Here is a 25,521-nt window from a genome sequence, read left to right as displayed (position 1 = left end):
TGATTTGTTCTAATGGTGTTTATAAATAGTATCTCAAGTCCGCATCTTGTACAGCAATTAACCACTAAGAAGAATATATGCAGTGTGTTATTTGTTGAATCTGTACTTCCGATTTGATTTGAAACTGTCTCATTGCTATCTGTTTATCAGTAAAATTTTGAAAAAAAAAAACAATTACAAATGAAATATCATTAGCATACCTTACATAACTGTAGAAAACATTCCTAAACTTTATTTGGAGCTAGCAGAGACCTTAAATAACTAAAGCAATTTTGGGTAACAGAGTCATTATAATGCCTAAGATGAAATTATACTACAAAGCTACTGTGATAAAAACATCATGATAGTGGAAAAAAGCAGACCCAAAGATCAATGGAATAGATAAGAATATTCAAAAATAACTCCAAATACACCTTATCTTTGACAAAGGGGCCAAACCTATTCATTGGAAGAAAGATCGTCTCTTTAGTAAGTGGTGCTCAAAACCCTGGCTCTCCTCATGCCAAAGACTAAAACTAGATGAATGTCTATCACAATGCACTGAAATAATGTCTAAATGAATCAAAGATTTAAATATTATAATAGAAATACTACACCTCCTGGAAGAGAGAATAGGCAGAAATCGTGAAGATATAAGTGTAGACAAAGATTTAACGAACAAAATCCTTGTCACGTATGAAAGAGTACAAAGATCAGTAACTGTGATATCGTCCTATTGAAAAGGTTTTGCACAGCAAAAGAAACCACCAGAGTGAAAAGACAACCCACAGGGTGGGAAAACAATTTATCCAGTTGTCCTTCAGACAAAGGACTTATATTTACAACATATAAAGAATTGAAAAAAATCAGACTCCTCAAATACATTTTTTCCATATTTTTATTGAGAAACAAATAGGAATGAGACAGCTTCAAATCTGATTAGTAGGCAATTTCAATAATTAATACATTTCATATTGTTGTCTAGATGCAGATATGATTTCCTGTTTACAAACACTATTAGAATAAATCTTTCTATTCATTGATTTAAGAGAACCAGCTATATATCTATCCTACTTTGAATATACAGATACAAAATGGTTGTTCATTTGTATCCCCTTTTTTGTTTAGTTTTGTCAGTTAAGTATTATAGGTGTTTCAATTCAGTCAAATATTACAAAATAGTCCAGTAGTCCATAATAGTAGTGGGTTTTCTGTAAGACTGGCAATGTCAGAAGTTGTCGACTTGAGCCTTTTACAGCTTAGCATATTAATATGGCTTTATTTTCTTTACTTCATTTTTATACTTTTCTGCTGGATGGTTAAGACCAAGATAAAGCAAGACCTATAATAAGAAATGTAACTTTTGTATCTGATAAGGTCAGTCAAATCCCCTCCAAACTTATCCTGAAACCCTGTACCACAGTTTGCAGATCCTTTGTCAGTGTCAGTCATGTGGATGAGTCACGGCCATTGCTTGACCAATTTGCTCTCTGTGAAAGCTTGAGAGAATGTTTTCTCTCCATGTGCCTCTCCTTAGGCATGCTCTACATCACTGATACTTTCCTCTTTGGCCCTAATCTCCTTGATCAGAAAATTTGGGACACAAGAGTCACATGATGTTATAGTAGAGGTTCTCCTATGTCCTGAGTCGTCACTGACCTTGAAAGGCTAGAGCCAAAATGTTGGCTGTCCTTGCAGCCCTCCTTTTCCTCTAATTTTCAGTCTGCAAGCTAAGGTTGTTAACCCTCCAGAAGAGAAGCTTATTGTTGCTACCTTACAACCTAGGCTGTTGAGCTTAACCTCACTATCTGTCTGAGTATCAAACATCTTAGGCATAATATGGAACAGGTATTTTTCATCAAGTATTGATATGTTAAACTTTAAGTTCCTACAAACTATAAAGAAAAAAATTAAAAAATAAAAATATATTTTAAAAGTAGGAATAAACAATTACATAATTTTACAAAGAAGTTTAGAAATCTAACCATATACAGCATTGTAGCAGGACAGTCCTGCAGTACCCCTTTTCCTGTCTCCTGCCTTCATTCACTATGTCTTTCCTTTTTAAACGTCTATCTGTGAGATAGCATGGCAGCAACTGACATGTTATGAGAAGCAGCACATATTCAGAAGACCAAAGTGACAGGCCCTCCAAGCATGACTCTACTATTACACATTGCCAGCTTCAGTACAGTTGCTTAGTTCACAGGTATCAGCATGTATAGTTAGTTAGGGTGAGAATCCTACCAATTAACTGCTAGCTTCAAAAACCTTCTGAAGATTCTCAGGATCATTGCCTTACCCATCTTGTACATATGAATGTATGCCTTTGTCCCTGTAATGTTTTCTAGCTTTTTTCCTTGCTCTCTCTTCATTGTCTAATTCTCAAGTTCTTGCTTTCCTTATAATTGTGTTATACTTTTCTATTTGTATTTCTTCTTTTGAGTTCTTATACGAGGGAGACTATATGATATTTACACATGTGGGTCTGGTTTATTTCACCTATGAGTATATCTTCAATTGGCATCTACTTAAATATGAAAGCGAGTTTATCACTTTTATAGCTGAGTAATACTCCATTGTATAAAAATACCACATCTTTTTCAACCATTCATCAGGTGATGGGCATCTTGGTTGTTTTCAAGGTTTGGCTACCACAAATTGTGCTGCTATAAACATAGGTGCACATATATCACTATGGTATGATGTGTTCAGATCCTCCAGGAAAATTCCCAGTAGGGGAATAGCTGGTTTGAATGGGATTTCCAGTCCTAGTTTTTTAAGGAGTCTCCCCAAATTCAAATACCCAATCTATAAATAGGCATCTGAGATAAATATACATTTTTCAGATGAAGAAATATAAGTGGCAAAGAAATGTATGAAAAATTTTCATCATCACTGGTTATTAGAGAGATGCAAATTAAAAAAGAAACACTGAGGTTTCATCTCACTTCAGAAATAGTGCCTATTAAGAACAAATCAACCAATAACAAATATTGAAGTGGTATGTGCGAAAAGGAAACCTTTTCCATGGTTGGTGGAGATGTAGACTGGTGTAACCACTGTGAAAATCTGTGTAATAAGTCCTCAAAGAACTAGGGCTAGAGATCCCATTTGACACTCATATGCCCCTTCTTCATATCTTCCTGAAAAATTAAAAACATCATAGCACAGTGATATATGTGCCCCATGTTCATATCAGCACAGTTTGTAAGAACTAAATCTTGGAAACAGGCCAAACTCCCATCAGCTGATGAATGGACAGAAAAGGTGTGCGGTTTTGTTTTGTTTTGTTTTGTTTTTTACAATGGAACACTACTTTTCCTTAAAGAAGGATAAACCTGAGACATTCTAGGTAAATGGATACAACTTGAGACAATAAGCTTAATTAAGATAAATCAGACTAACATGCATAACCATTACATTGTCTCCCTAATGTGAGAAACTGAAAGTGTTAATAAGCACCAAAATGTACAATAGGTATTGTAAAATGTGAAGAAACTGTTCAAAAGGAAAGAGGATCTAGATTGGGGAAAGAGGGAAAAGAAAAAAGGGATAAGCAAGAAAACAATTTAAAAAAAGATAAAATGGAAACAAAGTCTTATACATATGAAAAGAAAGAAGGGTTAAAAGGAGGAGAGGAAATTGAGAAAAAGAGGATTCAAAATATATCCTAGACATGTACAAATTCCCTATGGTAAACATGACCATTATTTATGTCTAAAATGCATCATAAACTTAATTCTAAAAATACTGCACCTCCAGTGTCTGAAAATTATAAGCAAATAATATTTGTTGACAACTTACTGCATTAGGAACACCTGGCTTAAGTCAATTATAGAAATTCTATTTCTTTTTACAAGTGATTTAAAGAAGGTGGGCACACAAGCAAAATTCAGCCAATGAGCCTACAATCTAAGTTAGCTGGAAGATACCAGGAAAAGGTTTCTACTGTATTTATAGCCTATTCTGTGGTTCTGAATATCATTACCTTAGTATGATTCCTGCAATGTTTGCAGTCATGAGGTAAGAAAAACCCAATCCAAGAATGGCAGAGTAGAAACCAGGAACAAAGATGAGCTCTTTTTATTGATACTCTTAATTTCTTAATCCTGGAATCATCCTACCTATGCAATTCATAGTATGTGAGACAAGAAATCTTTAAAAAAATAAAATCTCCAAAAAAAAAATAAAATCTCTTATAACTTTGTTATTTCCACAGAAATGTAAATAAATGGCAATAACATGACAGATAATAATGTGGAAAGTAATTGACTGCAATTTTCAAAACTTAAATTATCCAGAGAACCCGTGTGCATGGATGATGGAATGCTAAGTAGACTGCCTTTATCTGACAGCAAGTAGAATGACATAGCCAAAAAAGTTATAGATTAATGTCCAAATCACCCGTGTCCCTTTCCAAATAGGTCAGAAATGCTTGGTTGCCAAATTGCATAACCTAGAAAAGGTGAAAATGGGGGTTATAAAAGCTTCAGCTGATACAGATGGATTCAGGAGAAGTAGGTGCCCCTTTAGGAAGGAGGGAAAGATTAGCTCTGCATAGCGCTAAGTACTTCCAAATAAATTATCAGATGAGCTAAGAAACAGCAGCATCTTCATTTTACAGATGAAAGAGTTAAGACAGGGTTAAGAACTAGCTGTGCACACGGGTTATTTAAGTGTGAATTCTGATCCTGCTATTTACTAGCAAACAATCCTAAGCAAGTTAAGTAAGTTCTTTGGGTCTGTTTTCTCATTGATAAAATGGGGATAAAAAAGCTTGCACCACAGGTTCTAAATAAAAATATATAATTAGGTAAGGGTCCTCTCACTGTTCTAGGTTCTAAGGAGTCATTCCACTGTTAATAATGACAGTTGCTGTAACTTTTAAGGTAACATAACACATTCACTCTCCTTCCTTCATTATGGGTGTCAGGTATTTGTTCAAGCAATAAGAGAAGAATAACTGAGACAAGGCTTAAGGAGTTGGCAGCTTTGAACTTGGAGAAGAGACTCATGGAATCGCTGTCTTCAAATGTGTATGTTGCTTCTAGAGGGGTGTCGGACACAGATGTTCCTTGTGTAACAACCTACCAATGTAACAACTGTCCAGACTTACGACATGCTCCTTCAACTTACAACTTTTTTTTTTCACATTTCTGTGGATCATGTTGATAGAGCTGCAGTGTTTTTTTTTGTGCAGTATACCTTGTTATACAGTACTGTGGTATTTGCTGATGGTTCTGTATAGTAGAGTACTTTAGTTTAATATTGTGTTCTACATTACATTGCTGCAGGTAAGAATTGTGCAAATAATAGCAAAGTCATTGAAAAATTTATAGAAGAAATGATACGTGCAATCTAATCTCTGTGGTCATGTAGGGGAGGTCTGGTCTATACTCTTCAAGGGCAGTGCTTCCTGTGTCTGTACCCTCTTCTTCATGGTATCCTGACCATGTTTATGTCATGTGCCCAAATTACTATACTAATAACTTTCCCCAAAGAAAATGAAACTTCTATATCTGGATGACATCAGTGGGTCTCACCATTGATATGCTGCAGTGCTGCTTACAAAGGAAAGGGTTATGTGGGTTCCACAACAAAGCAGTGGATTCCAGGTTAGAACCAAGGCCTGGACTCTTGTATATATTCTCAAGTTCTGTAAAAGTTTCACATGCTAGTTAACCAAGGTTCAAACCTCAGGTTTTAATACCTGAGGTTGATAAAAATTGGGATTCTTACAGAAAACAGAAAGAGGTGATTAGTTGTTAATAGGCAATTTATTCAGCCAGAGACTGTACTAATCACATTACATGGATTAGCTCATGGAGTCCTTCAAACAATCTAAGCCTTTCCATGCCCTCTTCTTTCCTGGTTTTATAGGTGAGGAAATCGCTGCTCAGATACGCACAGGAAATTGAAGAAGGCTACCACAATTATTGCCCAGCTGAAATAAGTGCTGTCCTGAGATGTTCCACTCTTCAGAATGAACTCTTATCTATTTTAATTTTATTTTAATTGATACAATTACTATATGTGTTTAATTTATGTATATGATGTGTGATTACTAAGTCAGGATAATTAGCATTTTATTAACCTCAGACATTTAACATTTCTTTGTGTTGGGATCATTTAAAATAGTCGTTTCCAGATGTTTTGGAATAAATGATAAATGACTGGTCCCCTACTGTGCTACAGAGCACTAGAACTTATTCATCCTTTCTAAGTACTTTTTTTTTTTTTGGCAGAACTGGGGATTGAACTCAGACCCTTGCACTTGCCAGGGAAACACTTATTCTACTAAGCCATCTCCCTGGCTTCTCTAAGTACATTTTTGTGTCCATTAATTCTTTTCTTTTCTTTTCTTTTCTTTTCTTTTCTTTTCTTTTCTTTTCTTTTCTTTTCTTTCTTTTATTGAGAAGCAAATATCAATTCAATCTCTTTCTATCCTTTCATCCTACTACCCTTTCTTTGTCTCTTGTGATAACCATTCTGTTCTTTACTTCTAGGAAATCAACATTTTTAGCTTTTACGTATGGATGAGAAAATGTGGTACAGCATTTGTCTTTCTGTGCCTGGCTTATTTCATTTGACATAATGTTCTCTAGGCTTAAGCAGGTTGCAGAAACAAGATTTCATTTTTTATAGCTGAATAATATTTTGTTCTGTACATGTGATTTTCTTCACCCCTTATCTTTTGATGAATGGACTGGTCCACATATTTATATTTGTGAATAGAGTGGCAATAAAAACATGTGAGTATTACATGCTTAATCCTTAACTAACTCATGTCACCTGTACTGTAACATCATGTAACTCAGTTGTGTCCCAAATTTTCTGATCAAGAAGATTATGGGGCCAAAGAGGAAAGTGATCGATGATGTAGAGTGTCCCTAAGGAGAGTCACATGGAGAGAAAACATTCTCTCAGGCTTTCACAGAGAGCACATTGGCCAAGGAATGGCTGTGACTCATCCACATGGCTGACACTGACAAAGGATCTACAATCTGAGGTACAGGATCTCAGGATAAATCCTGAGGGGATTTCACTGACATGATCAGATACAAAAGTTATATTTCTTGTTATATAGGTCTTGCTTTATCTTGGTCTTAACCATCCAGCAGAAAATATAAAAACGAAGTATAAAATGAAAAGTCATATTAATATGCTAAGCTGTAAAAGGCTCAAGTCAACAATTTCTGACATTGACAGTCTTATAGAAAACCCACTACTATTATGGACTACTGGACTATTTTGGAATATTTTGCTGAATTCACACACCTACAGTATTTAAATGACAATGGAATACCCTTCTCTGACAAAACTAAACATAAAAGGGGGATACAAATGAAAGACCTTTTTGTATCTGTATATTCAAAACAGTTAGGCTAGATATACAGATGCATTCTCTTAATTCAATGAATAGAGACATTTGTTCTGATAGTGTTTGTGGACAGGATATCATGTCTGCATCTTGTACAATGAATAACCACTGAGACAACTATATGCAATGTATTAATTATTGAAACTGTGCTAGTAATCAATTTGAAACTGTCTCATTGCTATTTGTTTCTCAACAAAATTATTTAACAAAATAACACAGGTCACACTTCAATATTGGGACTGCTGGGTCATATGGCAATTCTATTTTTCGTTTCATAAGAAATTCATACCATTTTCCATAATGACTGTACTAATTTGCCTCCATACCAGCAATGTATATAAGTTCACCTAAGAGAATATGTTCTTCACACATATTGTACTAGTGTTCTCTCTATGGACTAGAAAGCTGCCTTGTGCTCTGGCTTGTAGTCTTAATTCTTTGGATAATCAGGCAATTTCTCACATTGTGAACCTGACCATTTGATCCCCTTGGTGACATTGTATAGTCAGCCATTGACTTAGTAACTCCTCACAGAGCCTCTACAGTGGGGCAGAAATTGTGCACTGTACATCTTATTTTAGTCATTAGGACACAGAGGATCTTGATTTCATGCAACTCTATCATTTAATGAAGGGAAACAAAACAAAAATACATATACAGAATAATTTCAAATGGTGCCACAAATTAAATCAAAGATGATATGGTAGAGATAGATTCAAAGGAATGTCAGTTTAAATGTAAGTTAAGAAAGTCCTCCCAGACCACAACACTGGAACTGAACTCTGAAAGGTTAGATGGTTGGACAACATTCCAGGAGGAGAAAGCAGCATTCCTGGTCAAGAATGACTTGACTTGGGACAGGGGAGATAGCTCAGTGGAATAAGCGCCTTCCTGGCAAGCAAAGAGTCCTGAGTTCAATTCCTGGTACCACATACACACACACACACACACACACACACACACACACACACACACACACACACACGGCTAAGAGTGACTTGATTTGTTAGGGCAGCAAGCAGGAAGCCATTGTACCTGGTGTAAGTGAAATGAGAAGAGGCATAGAATCAGAGATAAAGAAAATTCAATTGTCTTAGGAGTTGTCTTGGGCTAAGGGGCAGCTTCCCAAATACATATTTGCTTCAGAGCTCACATATATAACTGAGTGTAGTTAGAAAACAAATATAAATACAAATAAGCACCTTATCATGAGATTATCCTGGATTAAAGTGAACTATGGAGCCTATCACTACTGTCTTTATAAAGAAAGAGAAAGACAAAGTGGAGAAAGATACTGAAGATACAAAGTAGAGAAAGTGATACGAAGATGGAAGAGGTTGATATGATGCATCTGCACAACTGGGGATGCCAGGAATTAACTATGGCCACCCCAAGTAAGGAGAACAAGGAACAGGGTCTCCCTCAGGACCTCCTTCCAGAAGAAACAAGCTTTGGTGATTTTTATTTTAGATTCCTAATTTCCAGAATTGTCTGTTTTTCTAGGTCAACATGTTGTTCGTGGTAACTTATTACAGCACCCATAGGAATCTCTATGGGAGTCATGACTCTAATAGTTCTCCATTGCTCTGCTCTGAATTGGCGGTCCACGTTGGCATCCCATCCAGCTCCTGGGGAACCATGCCAGACTGTCAGGAACTGGTCCCTTCCCTAGGAGCAACTGCTTCTCAATTCTAAGTGTTCTAGCAAACATAAAAGTTACCATTATTTCATTGAAACTCAATTCACTTGAATTTACACTGCTTTAAAAAAAATTACATCTGTATGTTTGAAAATTCAGTTCTATTGTTGAGCACATGTTGGCAACCATCCTTGCACCAAGCTTAAATTATCCTTCCAGTGTTATCAAGATTCAACAGTAGCATTAATTGTGCTGGGACCAACTCTAATAGCTTCAAATAATTATTAGCGATTGCTCATTATCTCTTTTGAAAACCCTAAATATATATCTTTCAAGACATTGGTTCATTGAGTCTGAAAAGGATACAGACTTTCATTTTCGAGTATGACGCGAGTCAGGGCATTGTTCAGAAAAACAAAAGTTTGCAGATTGTGGGTGCCAACTTGAAATACTGACTGTGTGGATGGATTGCTTGGCTAGGCTTTGTTGAGATACAAAAGCTCAACTTTCAGATATGAGGCCCTAAATAAAATATGGAAAGTGAGAGGAACTATATTCCTTTGTTATCTAAGTCACCTAAATATCCCTCAGGAGTGTTTCCTCTCATTTCCAAGACCTCATCATGCACCACTTCAATTTTTCCTCCTAAGAGCTGAGGAGAGGACCAGAAGCTTTTCTTGCAGTGAGCCTTTATTTCACCAGAGTAACTTGTTTCTTTTCCTTTCCAATATGGTGAGACTTCACAGAAGAGATCACTCAGATTGTACCATAGTTTTCACCTGCAATGGCAAACAAAAGTATTGAAATATCACCCAGGATGTGGAGGTAGATTTATTTAACATGGCACTGACCAGGACCATTCCCAAAATATCAGGCCCTGAACAGAAGTAAACTAGCAATTTTTAGGGTCTATAAGTACAGAAGCAGAACTTTTGACTGTTTCTGATTTGTTCTTACAATATGTATCATAGTGACGAGCTATGCATCAGAGTAACCAGCTGCTTCTAAGACACAAAAGTAACAGGAACTGAAATAGGAACTGAAGTGAAGTGGAGGTTACCTGGGCAACTAACAGAAACTAAAGTATACTGGCTCAGGGGGTGTTTTTTCTGCTACACACCCACCACCCTACCATGTATGTATCCATGGATTCATCCAACTTTGCATATATGTAGATATGCATGATGAAGCCATCTAGTTCTTCATTCTCCATCATTCAATTACAAATATTCCTGCTTCATTTCTATTTCCTTCCTTCTACTCCAGTTACCATCTCTAGCTTCTATATCTCTTTACTATTGATATCGATATTTGTATTTATTGCCCTCTGATGTTTTTACAGAAAAATGCTCAAAACAATGTTCCCTACACCCATTCTTTCATTTTTAATCATTATGATGATCAACCTATCCACTGTGTTTTTATTTTGAAGCTTGATTACAAGTACTCTAGCTGTTTTGCAATCTTTAGTTTTTAACCTGGGACTTTTATCATCAGTACTACTTTGCTAATGGTGTGGAGGTATCTGTCTTCAATAGACTATCCCATGAGAGTGAGCTGTATTAGGTGAATATGGCCATGGGTTGGCAGATACACCAGGACCTATTGCAATTGTTTCTGTCCCTTCCTAAGGCAATTCTGCCCTGCAGATACCCCATAACCTCCAGAGGGTATTGCTGCTTCTTTGCCTTGCTGTAGCAAGCAGAAAGGGATAGCCACCCCTAGGAAAATACCATAAAAGGAAAGAGAATAATTTAAACTTCCGACCAGTCTAATGCATGTCCATGAACCCAAGCCCACTCATCCTCCATACCACTACCCCCACAACAGGACCTAATTACTTTTAATCTCATGAGTCTTTCAAAGATGTGAATTTGGAACCTATGGGTTCCTTGCAACTTTGGTCTGTTTCATCTCTCCCCTGGAACCTCAGTAACTAGGAATACTCCTTGCTGCTGCTATTTTACCACTTACCCACCTGGATGCCTCCCTAAGAATTATCTTTTTTTTTCCTTTTACAAAAATAACACATTTCAAATTTAGAGCCTTCAGTAGGTAACATTCTCCAGCTGTATTTTAAACAGCATTGCTTATCTTCATTGTATTTTATTAAGGAGTATATCCCACATATGACATCTGTTACTATGAAAGGTAGCAATATTTTTCCTTTTACAGGAATAATATGAAGTTCAACTTTGGAAGGAAAGATTAAGAAAACAATAACCACTACTGATAGAAGACGCACATGGGAAAATTGTGAGATACTGTATAAGTGGAAAAGACTGAATTTGACCCTTCCAACACTCCTTCAAGTGGAGACTATTATGCTTATTCCCAAGAGCAGCCAGGGTTTTAGAGATGTTGGGAAACTGGTTTATGCAGCATACCTGGAAAAAAGGCCCCAGTGCCCAAATGAGCCCAGACTGGGAATTGCCAGCCACACCAAGCACTCTGCCTCCCATGCTGGTGAGTTCAATCTGGCTTGCCTCCTAGCACGGCTTTGGGATTTTACCAATTCTTTTCTTTTATGTGGTCAGTCTGATATCTAAATATCTAAACTAAAACAGAGGAGTCGGTATTGATGAGGTCTTTTGTGACATACTATCACCATGTTTGCTCTTGTCACCTGTAAGAGCTCAATAAATCCTCTCAATGATCCTGTGAAGACATCACCTTTCTGTCCCATTTCACAGATGAGTAAAATAAAGGTTCAAAGAGGCTAAGGAATTTGCCCAGGCCCACTTATTAAATGAGTGGCTAGAATGGAACCCTTATTTCTCTCCAAAGCTGAAAGTATTTCGGCCTCCTCCTATCTCTCCCTAATAAAAGATGATAAATTGTCCACCAAGTTTCATTAGACACTTCTTAGCCCCAAAGATGGAATAGTCTCAAAAACATTAACATAAAAATATTCCATCAAGGGTAGGCAAGATAGCTCAGCAGACAAAGCACTGCTTTGGAAAGCGTGGGGAACAGGGTTCAATCCCCGGTCCCTCATGCCATGCTGGCCCTGCCCCAGGGGTGCACTGAGCCAGCAAGAGAGTCGAGGCATGGTGGTGCATGCTTGTAATTCCAGCACTGGGGAGGCTGAAAACAGGATCACCATGAGTCTGATCTGCATAGTGAGACCCTGTATCAAATACATAAATGGAAAATAATTTTTTAAAAATATTCCACCAAAACATACTTTAAAATGTGCCAGGAGCTTAAAGGCCTCAGATCCAGTGAGCAGGGGAGGGAGCTTCCAGCTGCAGGGTGAGAGGAGAAGGGTGCTCAGCTTTGGCATGTGCCAGTGGTGCCAGTGAGGGGAGATGTGCTGAGCTATGTCCCCTCAAAGTTCATGTACGGATCCCCTAATCCCAGGGGGGGGGCTGTATTTGAAATAGGGTCTTCAGGATGTGACTGTGGGTACACAAGGGTATAGAGAGGGGTTCTGACTCCATCCCGTGGGTTTCCTGTTCTTCTGAAAAGAGGCACCAGAGTGCTCTCCCCAGCCACCTCAACATGTGCAGCAAGGAAAGGCCAGGTGAGTGCACAGCAGCTTCTGCCAAGAGAAGGAGCGGCTCCACCAGAAGCCAAACTTTGCCGGACCTCGGATTTTCCAGACTCTAGAATGGAGAAACCAATTCCTGCTGTCTATAAGCCAACCAGCTCATGACTCTTTGTTATGGTGGCCAGAGCAGACCAAGACATGTAGAAACTGTGCTTGCTTGTGGCAAAGGTCAGGTATGACCAGAGAAATCTTGTTTACATTAGCAATGGAGTTTAGTACTATTATTTCTCTGTGGAGCCTCCTTGGGGCCCAGGAGAAGCTCGGAATGTCGTGTGTGCTTCTCTGCAGACTGTCATAAGTGACCACCCAGAAAAACCCCAGCAGGACACTGTGGGGGTGAGGTAGGCTCCTAGCCCCAGTCATCCCTCCAAGACAAGCCTTCTGCTACCCCTTCCTTTGCCTCATGTTTTCCTGAAGTGAAAATCACTTTATTTACTTCTTTTTCTTACAAAAATAACACACACTCCATGTAAAAATAAGTCAGCAATTTTAAGAGGTAGAAAAAAGGAAGAAAACTCTCTGTTCAGAATTATGACTGCGAAAATGTCACTGCTCATTTCGCCAGACCTAATTTTTGTGTTCATTTCCATGTGTACATACACACATAGAGATTATATATGTGCTTCAAAAATAAGAACTGGATCATATTTCCAACTCCAATTTCAAACCTGCATTTCTCACTAGGGAAAATCATCAGTGTAACTGAAATCGTCTCTGAAGCCAACCCGCTTGGTTGGGATCCCAGGTATCCACTGGCTGAGAAGACTTGGCTTCTCTATGGCACCAATTCCTCACCCAGAAAGTTGGTAAGAATAGCTTGTATTTTCTAAGATTCTAGGATATAGCAAGTGCCATAGCCAGATCTGTCCCATAGACAGAGTCTGGTCCACACTGAGTCTGGTCAGTGTGATTTTGGTTCTTACATCTGTCCCTTGGCCGTACAGTGGTGCTCAAGATAGTGACTGTACTTGAACATGACCTAGGGCAAGCTGCCCTGGGCTTGGTGCTGCCTGACCTGGAATGAGCTCCCCCATAGTGTGGTGGGTGGATAGCTACTGACTGGGTGGGTGTGGTGGTGATAGGTCTCCTGTCTCTCCTCATTCAGCAGGGGCTACCATGGAAGCAGCACTAGCCCTCTTGAGCTGTTGCTGTGGACTAGCCCATACTGATTCCACCACATATCACTGACCAAAGAAAGTGGATCTGGAGGTCAGTCTGCATACAAAAGGCAGTGAAACTGATGCCACCTCATGGTTAGAGAAGTTGTGAGGTTGCTGTGAAGGTTTCAATCCAGAATGTGTCCCAGAGACATGCACTGAAAGCCTGGTCCCCAGAGCAGCAGTATTTAGAGGCAGAGCTTTGGGGAGGTGACTGGATTATGCGGGCTCTAACCTCATCAGTGGGTTCAGCCATGAATGGAGCCAGCTGACCATGACCTGAAACCAGGATTCCAAACAAATGCTTCTTCTTTCATCAATTATCTCACAGATTTTGTCACAGCAACAGAGTCTAGCAGCCAAATTGCAAAGTTATGGGTACAGGGATAGGTAAAGAGTTGGAAACATTTCTGAAATCAGTGTAGCACATGCACATGTTACAGATAAGGAAAACAAGGCTCATAGAAGCCCACAGTGGGATTAGGACTCAAGGTGTAGAGGGCTCGATCATACCAGAGAGCACAATGCTGCCCTTTACTTTGCTGGGCCCTGTGGAGAGGATCTTTCCTTGACTGGTAGAAAGTATACACGGAAAGCTATTGACTGAATCTGCCTCTGAATCCAAGTCTACTCTCTGCCTCCTTCTCTTCCTTTCCAGGTTCCTTCTCTTCCTTCCAGGGGGAGAGACAGAAGCACCTTCTAAATGAGCAACCAAGTACCCAGGCATCATTACTCCCTGGCCAGGGCCGCTCTGACTATAAATAGGTGAGTCTTTCCTTTGCATTCCAGATTTCAGATCTTTCATCATTTACTTTCTGCAACTCCAAGAGGACCACATCTCACTCCCGAGGGAGCTGGATTTCAGGTAGCACTCAGGGTTCTTCCATAGGATGGGTGAGTGTTGCTCGCTGGAATGGGAGCTGTACATTCCTCCCTGGTTGCTGCTGACTGGGAGTTTTTATTGTGACTGTGTGAAAGGGAATCAGGAAAGAAGCTGAAGGTTTGGAGGGGGAGGAGAATGATTTCTGGCTTTATCAAAAGGAACTGGATTCAAATGAAAGAGACAGGGCAGAAATTCATAGTGTGGTTCCTGCTTGCCTAGACACAAGTCTAGAGTTGTATCTCAGGACTTGAGCTTCCTTAAGGAATCAGCCTCAGTGCAGCCTATCTCTTGTTCATGCTGACTTGGTACTGGGTCCACCCTTGTCTGAAGTCTAATATAAGTAAATTATTAAGTATCATGAGGCAATACAACATCGTTCCCTTTCTCTACTTGTGTACCTGAAGTTGGATTTCCATTAGTTGAAACCAGCAGTCCTGTCTGAAATAGAAACTAAACCATGGCTCTGTCGCATTTGCTCTTTACCAATAGATCTGCTTTTTTGCTCATCAGCTACTAAGTAACATTGTTATGCATATCAATGACTGCAGAAAAGATATAAGGAAAACATCTCCTGCACTTGTTGTATGTCTGAGCAGTCCATAGCATCTTAACACACACACATGCACACACACACACACGTACACACACACACACACACACACACACACACACACACTTAAGATCAAGGTGAGATGGGACTCGACCATGCAGTATTATACCTCACAGAAGTCTAGAGCCCTTGTCAAGTTTTCAGCTTGTTGTCTGGTAGGAGAAAATCTAGTTATGATTCTGAGGTTACCTCTGACTTCATGATCCTGATGTTTCTCAGGCTCCCTCTGTTGCAGCTTCCCCTGCAGTAATCTGAAATGCAGGACCTCTTCAAGCGCAAAGTAAGATGGGTGAGGGGGGATTTGCTAATTTAACAACTTAGAGTGATGTCAGAGCAGTGGCACAACAACTTTAACAACAGAGCCTGGTTCACACTGAGTCTGATCAGTGTGATTTTGGTTCTTACGTCTGTCCCTTGGTAGCACAGTGGTGCTCAAGATAGCAACTGTACTTAACCATGACCTATGGCAAGCTGCCCTGGGCTTGGTGCTGACTGACCTGGAATGAGCTCCCCCACAGTGTAGTGGTTGAGAGGCTACTGACTGGGTGGGGGTGCAGTGATAGGTCTCTGTCACTCCCCATTCAGCAGCGACAACAGTGGAAGCAGCACCAGCCCTCTTAAGGAAATTTTCAAATTTCTATTCTGCCCTACAAAACCTTCCACCCTGTATCCTACAGGGTCTTGGGGCATCCTATAGTCCCCCCTTCCCAGCTCTTCATTCCTTCTCTGGAGCTCTGTGCATATTGCTCTCATTCTTCTGCATGAGGAGTAACTTTCTCTCACTCCACCCTAACTCTCTGAACCACACAATATCCATAGGCCTATCTTCTATACCAATTGCTTATACAATGCATTATTTAAGACACTAAGAGAAATTCAGTCCATATTTCCACCTTAGCTTGTCTGCATAAAAGAAATGTCAGAAAAGAATCACCTCAGCCTATTAGCAGTGGCTGGTTGGATTCTTTAAAAAATACTGTAATGTATTTCTGACTGAACTTGAGTAGAATATATTACCTCTTTGTATAAATACCCCATAAAACAAAATTTTTTTTCAAAGTTTTATTGATAAACAGCAATGAAACAGTTTCAAATCAAATCAGAAGTACAGTTTCAACAAATAATACACTGCATATATTCTTCTTAGTGGTTAATTGCTGTACAAGATGCGGACTTGTGATCCTATTTACAAACACCATTAGATCAAATCATTCTATTCATTGAGAGAATGCAACTATATATCTATCCCAACCACTTTGAATACACAGATACAAAATGGACATTCATCGGTATACCCCATTTTTTCTAAGTTCCGTTATTGAATATTATAGGTGTGTAAATTCAGCAAAATATTCTAAAAGAGTCCAGTAGCCCATAAGAGCATTGGGTCTTCTGTTTAACTGGCAATGTCAGAAATTATTGACCTGAGTCCCCCACAGCTCAACTTAACAGCATGGCTTTATTTCTTATATTTTGACTTCATACTTTTCTACTGGATGGTTAAGACCAAGGTAAAGCAAGACCTATGCAACAAGAGTTGTAGCTTTTTGGTCTGAGAAGGTCAGTGAAATGCCCTCAGGATTTGTCCTGAGATCCTGTACCTCAGATTGTAGAACCTTTATCAGTGCAGCCATGTGGATGAGTCACGGCCATTGCTTGGCCAATGTGCTCTCTGGGAAAGCCTGAGAGAGTGTCTTCTCCCCATGTGACTCTCCTTAGGCCCACTCTATGTCATCAATCACTTTCCTCTTTGGCCCCATAATCTTCTTGATCAGAAAATTTGGGACACTTCCGAGGTACATGACGTTACAGTACAAGTTCTCATATGTCCTGAGTCTTAATTGACCTTAGAAGGCTAGGGCCAAAATGTTGGCTTTTCTTGTATCCCTCCTTTTTCTCTAATTTTGGTCTGCAAACTTAGGTTGTTAACCATCCAGAAGAAAAGCTTATTGTTATTATCAAACGATTTGGGCTATCAATCTTAACCTCACTATCTCACTGCATTTCAAACATCTTAGGCATAATAAGGAACAGGTATTTTTCATCAAGTATTGATATGTTGAACTTTAAGTCCCTACATAATATGATAAAAAAGCATTTAAAAATTAGATTATATTTTAAAAAATAGGATAAAGAATTCTATACTTCTCATGTTTGCACATAAGTCCAAAAATCTCACCATATACAACCTTGAAGCAGGACAGTCCCACAATATTCCTTTTCCTGTCTCTTGCTTTCATTCACCATAAAACAAAATTAAGGATAATAAAATTTTTATTAGTGACCCACACAGTGGTCATAACACCAGCCTATTCTTAGACTCACAGAACCTGGGATTTTCTGACAATGTATCAACCTAGAAGATGATTAAGTGATCTGACTCTATCCTTTCCTTTTGGAAGGACTTTAAGAACACTATTTGTCTAAATGTTCACCTCAGACCTCAGGGTGGTTAAGCCATTTCTACAAGTTCACACAGCTGGAAAGAGGTTGAGCGAAGATTTAGACTCAGCAATGTGCAAATTCAAAGACAATTGTCACTTTTATAATTGTAACCTGAGATCCTGAAAGTGGAAAGTCAAGCATTGCAGACTGTGGAGGGAAGAAATCCTGCAGATTCTGGAAAACACTTAGCCAGGTATTATCTGTGACTTCTCACAGGGCTCTTAACCTAAAAGATGACCACAGACATGGGGAAATATTTTGGTGGCACACAGGTGACCTTCACACTTCACCTCCTTCCAGGCAACAAGCATGCTGGAGAAGTCATACCTGGAATTACTGAAAACCTCCTGCAGTATTTTGCCTGTGTAAGATGACTCTTGGAATGCCCTCAGAGCAATTATTTCTATAAAATGATCTGACTGAAACATGGCCTTTAAAAGATGAATCTGATCAGATTCAATTTGGCTGTAGTCATTTGAGGTACTGAATCATCAACCTTGTATTTTACCCTGGGAGCTTATAATCAAGCCATCCCCCATCCCAAAGCAGAAAGAATGTAATCTATAGATGAAGTCTGATTTCATATTCAACCTCATTCTGGAAAACTAGTAATGTTCACAGGAGCCCCATACTGGGCAAAGGAGGTCTCCTCAAACTTCTTCCTGCAAGCTTCTGGCTCACTTTTCTTGGAAGGCAATTAACTAAGCACCAAAGCCCAAAGTGATAAGACTTTAATAATAACTCTGGAAAAGACATGATATCATGCAGTGGTTGAAAGTTTGAATCCAATTGTCTAGATTTACATTTAGGCTCCCTTGATCATTCATTTCATAGACATTCATTGCATACCTACTGTGTCCATTAATCATGATATGTCAGCTTGAATAGATTAAGAAATGCCTGGAAGATCAGTAAAGTACCATTATGGATGTGTCGATGGATGATTGGTGTATAGACCAGCAAACTGAGGGGTGGATGACCCATCTCCAATGTAGCTGGCACCAACAGTGTGGCTGGCTTTGCAGCTGAGCCATAGCCTGGGTGAAATAAGGAAGCCTGCTCATTTCAGAAGAGGCCCACTCTTTGCCATCACCTCTGCACTTCATTCATTTCTTCACCCTTCCAACATAGGCATGCACTTGCAACTCTACAGTGAGTCTCCAGGTCTTTGGCTCTACTCTGATGCTGAATCCTTATTTCATAACCTCTATCTTCTTGGATTGACCAGCTATTGGACTGTCAGGCTGTCTAGCACATGACCATTATGGGTTCTCCCTCTTTGGTCTTGTAGGCTGCCAGTTGTGGAATCTCCAGCTTCTGCTCCTAGAAGCCTAACTAAGTAATCCCCTTGCATAATTACACATGTATTTTCTACTGGTTTTACCCTTGTAAAGAACCCTAAATAATACACTGAATACATGCCAGACTCTGTTGGATGCTAGGACTTATAATAGTACCCAGAATGGGATTCTTACTTTCATAATATTTCTGGTCAAGTTTAGAAGGAAATACAGTAATCGGTAAAAGCATCACAGCAATAACAATCACTGCTGCAAGGGAGTCAAAACTGGTGGGTAGAGAGGGCCTAGAGGTTGTTATCACTGGGCTGAGGAGAGGTGAAGATGATTTGAGCATGGAAGTAACTTTAAAGCTAAAATCTGAAGATAAGAATAGAGCAGTTATGGAAATTTCTGAGAGATGAAATCCTGCAAGATACTGCCATTCATTGCTTGTGATCTGGGAAATGTCCTAATTCCACCTGGATTCAGTATTCTCATCCATAGACTAGGGAGAATAAAAGGCTAGTAATAGGATGCAATTCCTTAGTTCATGGGAAGGCACAGCATATTATGGTAGCCTGAGCCAGAGAAAGTTGTAGACAATAGTTTTGGCTTACAATGTGACCGTGTTATATAGTTAAGCTGTTTCTCTCTTCAACCAACTATTATGAATCACAATTGCTATTTATTGAACCCTTGGCATATGCAGGCCTGGTGCAGTTTTCTTTTATCTAATGCTGTTTTTAGTGCCTGTAATTTAACAAATTGTACATTATGAGCTCTATTTCCTAAAGGAGGATCAGAGAGGTTAGTGAGTTGTTCAGGGCCACAGGCAACTAAGACCATCTCAACCCAAAACATCACCGCTATTGCTCCCTGTCTCTGTACCAGGAGGCCCCAGCTCAGCCTTTTACTTCAAAAATACTGCTTCAACCTGCTGAACACATAAAAATGGATGCTTGCTTCCTCTGTCTGAGGTGGCCAACAACGATGGGAATTACTCCAGAGACTTCTGTGGCTGGCTCATTACTTCCACTTAGCATTTATAAGACTCAGGAACCTCCAGCTGCTGATACACCGTAAGCATTCAAATAATGATTTGCATCATTCTTTGAAAGACACAGCTCTGCCAGATACTCCTGTGTGTTATATCACTTGATTCTTATCCTTGTCCTGAAGGTGGTTATCATGTCCGTTTTATCAATGAGGAAACTGAGGCTCAAGGTGGGTAACTGACTGCCAGGAGCACACACATAACAATTATGGAGCTTGAAATGAGATTCAGGCACAACTTGCTAGCCCACCACTGAGCCTCCCAAACACTCAGCTTAAATACAATGAAGGACATAGCTCCCAGAGCCTGATCAGGGTTGGACGATTGTACATTCTGATCTTCTATGCACAGGATTAAGCTGGTGGGCAAAACAGCATTTTTCATTGCCTCGTTTCAACCATTTCCTGTACCTTTTAAGGTCTCCCACAACAAAGGACAGAGCCAGAGGATACCCCTCATTTGAATCCTTTCCCCAGCACAGCTCATCTGTTTTGAGTTGGACTGATTTAAATACAGAGCCCAGTGCAGGCTAGTGAAACAGGAGAAGTATGGGGATTTGGGAAAACGTTCACATTTCATCAGCCCCAGAATCACCTTAAAAGTCTTCAATAAACTCTTTATTCTTCCTTCAGCAGCCTTTAATAAGAGATTCTGCTTGAGGATAAAGTATCTATGAGATGGGGCCCAGTAATTTGCATTTTAATACTCAGTCTGGATGATTTGATGTCTGTATAAATAAACATTACCTAAAAGAAATACCAAATAGCACTCTAAAGTGGGTACATTCCATAAACATTTGCTGGGCACCTACTATTATTCAGAGTGGTGCCAACTGTGGGGGATGCAGGGCAATGAAATGCAGCCTATGCTGATACCTTTCCAGGTTTTCACAGCTCATTTGTTTCAGGCACACAGATTTAGGGCCACATTGTACTTGATGACATAGGGTAAGTGACTTCACTCCGTCAGTCTGTTGACTGTCCCCCATGTCCTCAGGATTGCACTGGGCACAGCTGATGTGCATGAATGAGAGACCTGCTGTGCCCTCCAGCAACATGTGTGAGAGTGGAAGAGACACAAACAAATACACACAGTCCACATAATATCACAAGGTCAGTGACAAATGCCATTAAGAAAGCAAATAGGGATCATGAATTGGAGCATTACATCATCGTAGCCAACGTGGGGCATAGGATGACATTTGAGTCTGTCTCTGAGCATATGCCCCTGACATATGAGTCAGCCTCATTCTGGTGACAGCTTATTGAGATAATACAGTAGAGTGCATAGCCCCCTTTCTACTTTGCTTTCTGAAGTTTCAGTCACCCATAGCCAATGGTGAAACAAATAAGTGAAATGGAAAATTCTACAAATAACCAATTTGTAAGTGATAAATCACAGTTCTCCTGGGTAGCATGATCAAATCTCACACCACTTGGCACTATCCTGCTCAGGACATGAATCATGCCTGTTTCTAATATGTCTGCACTGCACACACTACCCACTGTAGTAGATGTCTTGTTTATCAGAGTGTCACATAGATTGTGCTCAAGCCATCTTTATTTTACTTAACAATGTCCTCTATATGCAAGAATAATGATATGAAGGAGGTACTACAGCATAAGACATGAAAAACAGATTCCATTTGCCTGTTTTTGTGGTGATAATGCTATCCATATAGGAAAATCATATATATATATATATATATATGATTTTAGTAGTAGCTCTGGTTGCAGGTATACAGTTGTGGCTTTTGGTTTTTGTTCCAGCTGTGTGAAACATCTTGTGTACCTTGCCGTGTTCTTCCAAATGACAGAATTCAATGGAGTTAGTTTTCCACTGGGACCACTTTGTATTCAAAGCAACAACCCTTGCCACTATTACATAACCACCATCTAAGTGTTTCTTGGCATGTTCACCTGGGAAGAAATCTTGTGCATGGAAGGTGGGCTGAGAGCAGTTATGGGTTCCAGTCACACTTCCTTCTTTCTGCTCCTTGACTTTGTCATCATTCATTTTGCATAGACTCTTTGCACAAGCTCCTCCCTCCATATATGGTCTGCCCCAGTCCTCTGCATTTAGTTAGCTCTTATTTAGCCTTCATTTTCTCACAGATGACTTTCTTGGACTTAAGGAGCAGGTGTTGAAGTGAAGAGAAATATGTACAAGTACACACAAAATCCACATGACAAAATAAGATAATGGCAAATGCCATGCAAAAAGCAATCAGGGGTCATGAAATAGTATTTTCTATTGTTGTTTCCATTCCAAAACCATATTCTTTGTCAAAAGGGCCTGAAATTATACATTGATTAATGAAATTATTTTAGTTTTCTTTAAGTGGAAATTTCTGAGAGGTGAAATCCTGGAAAATACTATCATTCTTTGGTTGTGATCTGGGAAATATCTTAATTCCACCAGGATTCAGGATTCTCATCTATAGACCAGGGAGAATAAAAGACCAACAATAGGATGCAATTCTTAGTTCATAGGAAGGTACAGCCCATTGTGGGTGCCTTGAACCAGAGAAAGTTGTGGACAATGGTTTTGGTTCACAATATGGCCATGTTATATAGTTAAGCTGTTTCTCTCTTAAATCAACTACTATGAATCACATTTATTGAACCCTTGGTGTATGGCAGACCTGGGCCAGGGACAGTCTTTCCTCCAGAGACATCCTTGGCTGGCTCATTACTTCCACTCAGCATTTATAAGACTCAGGAACATCCTGCTGCTGGTACATAGCAAGCATTCAAATAATGTTTTACATTATTCTTTGTAAGAAACAGCTCTGCCAGATACTCATGTGTGTTATATCATTTGATTCTCATCAGTGTCCTAAAGGTGATAATAATGTCCAAGAGCTCCAGGAGGGCAGAGAAACAAGATCAGGTACTATGGTTGCTTTCACTTAGCATAAGGTTCCCAAAAATCCTGAGTTTGAGTTTTGAAAGGGGAATAATACAATACAGGACACTTAATTATAAGATTATATGATTTTTATAATAATCACCCAAAGAATCACATGCAACAAGATAGTGCAGGAAATCTGTCCACACACTAAAGAAAAAGAATCCAACTAAGGGTTTGGATCCCATGATCATATCCTGCATGAGTCCAGCTGAAGACCTGGAGGTCACAACAATGACTTCCACAAGTCCAATTGAGGCCTAGAGCCCATGACAATGTTTCATGCAGGCCTATTTCATGTATCTGCACTGGGAAGGCCCAAAAGTCAGTGGTGGAAGCAAAAAATTTGTGCCAGTGGCATGAAGGATCTGTGCTAGGAGCCTGAGGCTTCTTGAATTGAAGCCAGGAAGAAATGTTAAAGGCATGCACCAGAGCTCCCCTGAAAAGTACTATAGCCATCCTCAGCAACAGTGAAGTCCCAAGCTCTTCTGAGGATGAGAACAGCCATGCTTCTATCAGGAAAGCCCACGTGATGAGCTTCTCCAGGAGACTGAGCAATGAACTGTCTTCCCCTCAGGAGCTAGGAAGTGATGATCAAACTGAAGACCAGAGCTCCCCAAAATATAACTGCAGCCACCCTCAGCAACAATGAAGCTCTGAGCTCCTCCTCCTCCCTGGGAAAGCCAGCATGAGATGGTCCTTCAGCAGAATAGCCCAAAAGAACCAGTAGCTTTGAACAGCTCCCTAACAGCTTCCAAACAGCTTCCATTACAGCCTCCAACAGCTTCTCTAGTTCTTCCTCTTACACTGCTGGTAAAAAACCTCAGGTGGGCCTCCCAAACCCAGCACCATGCTAGTTCAGTTCATCTGGGTGAACAAGTTGACCATCATCAGCTGGCCGTCCACTAACACCAAACTTGGCATGATGTTTGGGTCATAGAGTGTGCTCAGTAAATATCAATGTAAGAAAAGAAGAAAGGGAAGAGAGGCAGGAGATACCAAGAAAGAAAGAGAGAGAACAGGCTCATGATAAATTAAGATGGAAGCCTTTGGAATTTGAAGGCAAGAGTCTCTTGTCTTCTGTTTGCCAAAAAAGCTATCCTTCAGATGTTTGTGTCCTGAAGATTGTTAAAGCTGGAAAGACCCAATCTGACAAAAGCTATTAAGTGTGGCATAATTGGCATCCAGGATACGGATATCAGATGAACAGAGAGACATTTTGCTGTTAAACACCTTTGGTGGGCTGTGCCGTGGGATCAGGCAGCTTGCCAGAGGGTGTTCTGTCTGTGTACTGAGTCTTCAGCCTAGTGTAGCACCATACTGTGTATGGCTTGTTTGCTTATCAATCTTACTAGCTGAATTTAGGTACTTTGAGCACAAAGACCCTCATCCAGAGGAAAATGGATTCTTTTTTTTTTTTTTTAAGGAATGGGATCTAGGTGACTCTGTCCAAGGTCCTGTAAAGGAGTACGTTAGACACATAAGGATCACAGAGAAATAGCTCCAGAGAAACAATTCAGAATTGTTTACCAAACAAAGAAAAGGCACTTTGTGGAGACTCTGATTTTAAAGAACTCCAAATCTTTTTTTGCAAGTGCAAGAGATATGGATAGAATTGATGATATTTTCAATGTGAACTTGAGGGAAGCAATAACTTTGTGGATGAGGGAAAGAAGAAAGAGAGCTGTACTAGACTGAGCAACTACTATATACCCAGAACTGGACAGGCAGTGTGGTAGGCAGCTCATACAGAGTGTTACATAAGATATTGCTTCTTCAGTAATAATTTGGATTCAAATCCTGGTTCATCAACTTCTTAGCTTTACAATCTGGAGAAGTTACTCAACTGCTCTTTAGCTTAGTTTTTCTCTTAAAAGAGAGAGAAATATACTTAGATTTTTAAAAAGATATTAATGAGTATCCAATTAGCAAAATACCCTAAAGATTTAAAGACTATAACAAATGGAAAATGCCTTTCCAATGTACATTGGTCGTATTAGGAGAGTCCCTTAGAGAAGGTGTCAGTTACTTAGAGATTTAGAAGACAAGATAAATAGGACTCAAAAGCTAAAGTAGAAGAAGAGGAATCTTAGAAGATTCACTGTCAATTGTGAAAAGGTCAAAGCTATAGAGAAGTTTAGCACATCAGAGAGCTGAAGAACAGCAAGGGTAGCTGTGCACATGAAGGAGAGAGACACTAACCCACATGGAGGTCAAATCACACAATGTCTTAAAAGTCTTGCAGAGAGGTTGGACTTCCCTCTAAGTGCAGAGCAAGAAGTAAATGGAAGGGTAAGATTTGAAGCAGGAAGATCATAAATATTACAGTGAAGAGGGTGGAAATGTATCAGAGCGGGGATCCCGATGGGCAGGTTGGAGCTACTTGATAGGTGTTTATGGAGCCAAGTGAGTAAGGTGGAAAAAATGCTCCCCATTTTAAGCTGGGAAGATGGTGATGGCACCAACATCTGTGTGGGAGAAGGCTGTAGGGTGATGAAATAGAGTTCGGGATAAAATCAGATTTTAGTCCTGGAAGTGCTTTGTCTAAGATTATTGTTAGATAGCTAAGTAGAAATGTCAAATAAATAGGTTAAAATTTCACAAAGGAGGTCTAGGTTATATATGTA

This window comes from Octodon degus, unplaced genomic scaffold (genome assembly GCF_000260255.1).
Source record: "Octodon degus isolate 3935 unplaced genomic scaffold, OctDeg1.0 scaffold00021, whole genome shotgun sequence".
Lineage (NCBI taxonomy): Eukaryota > Metazoa > Chordata > Mammalia > Rodentia > Octodontidae > Octodon > Octodon degus.
The sequence above is the reverse complement of the archived record's forward strand: the minus strand, read 5'-3'. Positions refer to the sequence as shown.